The sequence below is a fragment of the Podarcis erhardii genome (genome assembly GCF_964252035.2).
Source record: "Podarcis erhardii genome assembly, chromosome: 14".
Lineage (NCBI taxonomy): Eukaryota > Metazoa > Chordata > Lepidosauria > Squamata > Lacertidae > Podarcis > Podarcis erhardii.
The window spans coordinates 35,837,123-35,843,380 of NC_138503.1; the positions used below are offsets into that span (position 1 = coordinate 35,837,123).

At 46.5% G+C, this 6,258-nt stretch overlaps 1 pseudogene across 1 annotated transcript; it reads left to right on the forward strand.

Annotated features, from left to right (window-relative positions):
* The first annotated feature begins 1,001 nt into the window (after positions 1-1,001).
* LOC309329564 (myeloid-associated differentiation marker homolog pseudogene) lies at positions 1,002-4,474 on the forward strand (annotated as a pseudogene). Its single transcript has one exon. The product of its transcript is annotated as a myeloid-associated differentiation marker homolog pseudogene (transcript).
* Positions 4,475-6,258: the final 1,784 nt, after the last annotated feature.

The window sequence follows — 6,258 nt, forward strand, 5'->3', positions numbered from 1 at the left end:
TGTCCCGTGAGACTGCAATGGGCACAGCAGAAGTGTGAATCTTTAGCAGAGATTGTCTCTGTTTTATGTTAACTATATCTCATGGAAATCAATGGCCCTATTTTGCATGTTTTGGGTGTGGTGTTCCTAAATAACTGAACATTCAGATAATGCATTTGAGTTTCATCTGTTTTGCAATAAGCAAGCCAAGATCCAGTATATGAGATTAGATATTCCACTAAACCAGGTCTGGCGGGGCCTGTAGCCCTCCAGATATTGTTGGACTCCAACCTGTATGCAGGAAAGAAAGAAAAAAGCCACTGTGCATGAAATGTTTCTCACAGAAGCACAGCTATTGTTCCATTTTATTTTATTTTTTGCAATTTTGCAATAATGCATCTGTATGATGAAAGTGAACATAAGCATGCACGCACTGGTGCATTATGTTAGCTCTAGCAAACCTGATTGATGAGAATCTTGCAAACCTGCAAAGCCATTTTCAAAGTTCCTGAATTTATTACATTTTTTCCCTAGAATGTGTTTCTAATCAAATTTCAAAAGTGCCCAAAGGTGCGTCTATCACTCCAGTGCTTTTGCCTTATTGACTGGAAGGCAGAAGCAGGTATACGTATTGCGGAGCAGGAACACCTGGATGCTTTTTCATTATATCTTCATTGATTAGAAACCTACTCTGAGCCTCCACTGTAACAACAACAAAAAATCCCATAGTTTTAGATGTGGATTGTTCCCAGTTTCACCCTTGTTACCTGTAGTCTTGTGGTGGGGGCAGGTAAACCCAGTGCTATTTTTCTAGACCATAACTCACCATGAATTCCTCTCTTGTTTTCTTATAATGGCAGTGGCGCCCACCTGGGAGGTGCCGGAACTGAGTTTTGTCTTTAAAAAAAGCCCTGGGTAAAGCACACAGCCAGCTATAAAATGAGGGCTTGGACATGGTTACTTTTTAATCCTCTGTCATTAATCATCCACCTGCCTCTGAGCCAGAGAAGTATAAAGCTTAGGGCTCAGATATCCAGTCGCTCTCCCTCCTCCTTCTGGCCTGCCCTGGGGCTTTCTCGTAGCCTGACACACCCTATGATGCCATCATTTTCCAGGAACTGCTTTCTGCCTTGAGAGACAGCTTTTGTTTTTGTGTCATTGTTTTCATTTTTAAAAAAGTTAAGTAGACGCGACATTGCAGGAATAATGCTGCGGCTGTTCTTCTAGGGCTTCTCGGCTTCTCCCTCTGATTTCAGCAGAGACCTTCCACACCACTTTCACTCAGGAGCTGCAAGACTCAGGTTGCTTTGTCCGTTGCACCACCAGGTTCCCTCCCCCTGGAAGGAGGGATAGCCAAGCCCATCCACTCCAGCTGGGCGTTCCTGCTCCTCGAGGCGGCACCCAGACTTGGTGCCACACGCACACACCCGCTGCACTCCGTCACCAGCTTTGCAGCCTTGCCCCCACGCCGAGCAAAGCTCTTTCTTTCTGCCGTCTCCTTGGCTGTGTGTCAACACACTTGGTGGGCCAGTTCCTCTGTGTCGGGGGCACCATGCCGACACTCAATGCCAGGTCGCTGATCTCTCCACTGGGGATTGTCCGGATATTTGAGATCTTCTTCTCTTGCACGGCCTTCAGCTTGGTGTCTGTCCACAGGAACTATGCTGGCTCTGAAGGCGCCTGGTCCATGTTTACCTGGTGCTTCTGTTTCAGCCTCTCTGTCTTCGTTGTGGTCGTGGAGTTCATTGGCATGGCCCAGTCGCTGCCTCTGTCCTGGCAGGACTTCACCTCTGCCTTCTCCATGTTGGCTGCTCTCATGATCTTCACCACCTCCATCCTGTACCCGTCGGTCTTCATCCCGGATCGCTGCACGGGTGACTGCAGCTACGAAGGCATCGCCACTGCCGCGTCTTGCCTCTGCTTCATCACCTACGCCATCGAAGTGAGACTGACCCAGGCCAAAGTCGGAGAAGTCAGCACCTTCCTGGCCACCATCCCCGGCCTCCTGAAAGTCTTTGAGACCTACCTGGCTTGCCTCATCTTCTCCTTGGTGGCCAGCTACCAAATCTATGCAGAGAAGCCCGGCCTGCAGTGGTGCCTGGCTGTCTACTGCATCTGCTTCATCGTCACGTTGCTCATTGTCATCCTCACCATCGGCCGTTGCCTTGCCACCCTGCCCATCCCCTTGGAGAAATCTCTGGTGGGCTTCAACAGCTTGGCTGTGCTCCTGTACCTCACAGCAGCCGTTGTATGGCCCATATATGCCTTCGAGGGTTCCTCTAGGCCTTCAACATGTTTCAGGACTAACCCGCAGTGTATCAAATGGAACAATAAGCTCGGGGTGACCTTTCTGACCATCTTCAACCTCATTGCCTACATTGTAGACCTCGTCTTCTCCACCAAAATGGTTTTCTTTACCACACCAGCTTAAGCGGGCTCACCTGGGTAGGACCGAAACCACTTAGGAATGTCGATGACGTTCATAATATGTAAGACAGAGAGGCCACCCCAAGACTTTGCCCGGATTCTTTTATTGTGTGGTTTTTGTTTGTTCATCTCTTTTTAATACTAGTTTTCATTTTAGAACTATTCCATGCATGGATTGAACCTGTCCTGCCGAACCCTGCTTCCTGAGGGAGCAGGCGCCACCAGCACATCATTTCATATGTTTTATATGCAGCTATTAGAAATACCCTGCCAAGTCTTGCTGAGAGTTTCTCCGTGGAAAGAGAAAGGGTTTGCAAAAGCCCGGTGAGTGATTCTGTATCAGCTGCTGCTCCCCCCCCCCCCAAATAAGGCAGCTATCTGGTAAGAGGAAGGGAAGTGTTTGCAGGAACGGGAAGAAGAACTTGGGCGTGAAAAAACTGAAAAGGGCACCGGGTGCAGAATCCTATCACAGCTAAATCTGGCACCTTGGCAAGAGGAACTGATATTTCACCTTTGTACAAAGGTGGTGATGCATATGATACTATTTGCACAAACACAGCTTACTTTACCTCTTCCTGCAACACACACATCTGGTGTCTAAGAACAAAGGCTGTATGTGTTTTTCTTCCAAAACTAATGTTTTTTCCTCCCAATTGATTATTCAAAATTAATTTGATTAATCTACCAAGCCTTCCTTAATTGCTGGGGGTGAGGCAACAGAGCTCTTATTCAACCATTCCTTGTCTCCCAGGATTTTAGCTAAAAAAAATCTATGGCCTTTTGTACTGGGCAGGGGTATTGTTTTGTTTGTTATTATGTGGTGTATTTTTATGTTTTTATACTGCAAGCAGCCCTGTTAATAACAGGCACAGTCAGCAAAAAGGATTCTGTATAGTATGAGGGCTGCCAGTGATCCATGATTCTAAATTTTCAAGTAAACCATGATCCATGCCAGGTGTGGCAATTAATTTGCATCCCATAGGGGAGTAGAGGTATACCCTGGGTCTTGCTTTAATTGTGCTAAGATGGCCCTTCAGGCCAATGTTGCTCTGAAAAGTGGGTTCAGGACCTCTTTACGTTTAGCTAAGAATGATTTCTTCAGGCAAACGTAAAGAGGTCCTGAATCCATTTTTGAGAACGACGTTGAAAACTTGGCAGAAGTTGGCACACTATCTGCACTGCACTGCTGCACTTCTAGTTTCACCAGTGTTTCGAGAACTTAGACAAAAGCACAGCAAGACAGAGGGAGTGGGGAAGACAAAGGGGCTGCATAGCATAAATGACTTGTTCGCAGCTGGTCAGTTCCTAGGTAGCATTCAGTTGAGAGCTAAGCTGGAGGGAATGTGTCATAATCGACTGCAATTAATCAAGAGATAGACTTTTGCAAAGTTCACTCTAGAGAGCTGCATCCAGGGAGCTTAGCTTTTTCTGAACCCTGCTGCAGGTCCAAATCTGAAAGGTGCCCTAACAGTGCTGCATCAAGCCCTTTTATCTATGACATATTAATATAGATTAAGGGAAGGGGACCTAGGATGAGAAATTCCTGAGAATGCATGGAACGTAATGCAGTTGAAACGCCCAAGGAAATTGGATCTTGGTGAGATTGCGAGGGACAATGCTTTAAATGGTATACCATCTCTTAAGTTCTGTCACATGAATCCAGCTTGGAGAGAGTGCAACCAGGTTGGCATGATGTTCCAGGTGGTCCTGGCCTGTGGTACAGGTGTGGTGGGTTCAAGTGTTTCAGGAGATCGCAACCATTGTTAACCGGATTTATCTGCCCTGTCCTTGGTTTAGCTCTTCTCACAATACTTCTGGAAAGTGTGAATGCCTTATTGCACAAAGTTCTAATCTTGTACTTCATCGCAACTGCATGGCAAGAGATAGCCCATCTTTGATAATTCTCCACATAGTTCTCCTTGCAGGAATGATGGTCCAAAGTCTGGCCTCTCGCCCTAGTTGAAAAAATTATGCCAAGGGATAAGGTAACGAGGGGTGAAAGCAGGAGGGACCAGGTTGCAGGTACATGAGACTTCTTCTTGCCTTTTGTGGCCAATCAGAGAAGTATAGTGCAACCACCACCTCTCAGTAAAAACTTTCAAGTTTCATTTATTACTGAGACACCTCCCCTGCTAAGTGGATGGATTTAGTGTGCTTTTGAATTTCCCCTTCCAACATGTAGTAAAATGCTATGCACTGCATTGTTATGGCTATGTATTGCATGATGATGTGATGTGTGGATTTGTCAATATATATATTTTTAAACTGAATGGTGCAAATAATTTTACTGAAACTTTCTCTTTCTAAAGGGATGGTTTGAATCTGGCACCAGTGCCTGGAAATTATTTAGCCATATGTCCAGTGAGACATTAAAAAGGTTCTCCTTTTGTATACTGCCCTTCATCTGTGGATCTCAGGGTGGTTGTTATCAGGTGATCAGAAAGACTGCCTCCGTCCAATGGCCTGACTCCATATAGGAGCACTTCTCTTGTCCAATGTCAGGCTTCGGGAAAACGGCTTCCTCCCTCTCTTTGGCCGTGGATAAGCGGAACAAAGCAAAAATAGTCCCTTACCAGTTAAAGAGATTTTAAATGTTCACAGCAAAAGAACAAAGACTCCATTCTCGGAGGAAAGGTGCTCCCAATTAAGGTTTCCACCCACTTCTCCCCGAGCCACCCCCATCACTTCATTGTCTGGCAACCTGATCTCGCAACAATTGGGCCTTCTGTGTAGCTACCTTATCTGTTCTCCTTCACCTTGGACTGATCTGTGGAACACTTTCCAGCAAAAGGGAGTCTCTCTCTGCCTGTTCTTCTCCTAGCTCAGGCTTCCTCAAACTCGGACTTCCAGATGTTTTGAGACTACTATTCCCATCATCCCTGACCACTGGTTCTGCTAGCTAGGGATCATGGGAGTTGTAGGCCAAAAACATCTGGAGGGCTAAGTTTGAGTAAGCCTATCCTAGCTGTTCCCCACTCAGTTCTGCCCAGCTGTTGTCTTCATAACTATGCCCCTCTGCAAACCACTACTCCCAATCTATACTGCTCCTGGGCAGCTTCAGGATTCTGGTCAGGAGCCGGGGGAGGGGGAAGCCCCCACCATTTCTCATCAGGGTAGCTCTCCTCAGCCTGGTCTCTGACACCCAAATATTCTATGCATGCCTTCTTCCAAATATGAAAAAAGACTTCTGCCAGTGTCCCTGAGTGCCCCTGCCAATCAGAGTAGACAATGCTGGACTTGATAGACCATGGTTGGTTGGTTTCATTTACAGTGGTACCTCGGGTTACATACACTTCAGGTTACATACACTTCAGGTTACAGACTCCGCTAACCCAGAAATAGTACCTTGGGTTAAGAACTTTGCTTCAGGATGAGAACAGAAATCTTGCAGCGGGAGGCCCCATTAGCTAAAGTGGTGCTTCAGGTTCGTTCTGGAGGTCCGTACTTTAACCTGAAACTGTTCTTAACCTGAAGCACCACTTTAGCTAATGGGGCCTCCCGCTGCCGCCGTGCTGCCACCGCGCGATTTCTGTTCTCATTCTGAAGCAAAGTTCTTAACCCGAGGTAATATTTCTGGGTTAGCGGAGTCTGTAACCTGAAGCGTCTGTAAACTGAAACGTATGTAACCCGAGGTACCACTGTACAACATAGTTGTCATGTTTAGTGGCCACTGATAACCTTGTCTTCCGAGAATTTGCCTAATCCTCCTTTAAAGCCATGCAGGTTGGTAGTTATCGCTGCCTCTTGCGTGAATGAATGCCATACTTTAATGATGCATCACGGGAAGAAATCTTCCCATTTGCCTGTCTCCAGTTCTCCAGCATCCTCCTTCCTTGTGTGTAAGTTGCCTTG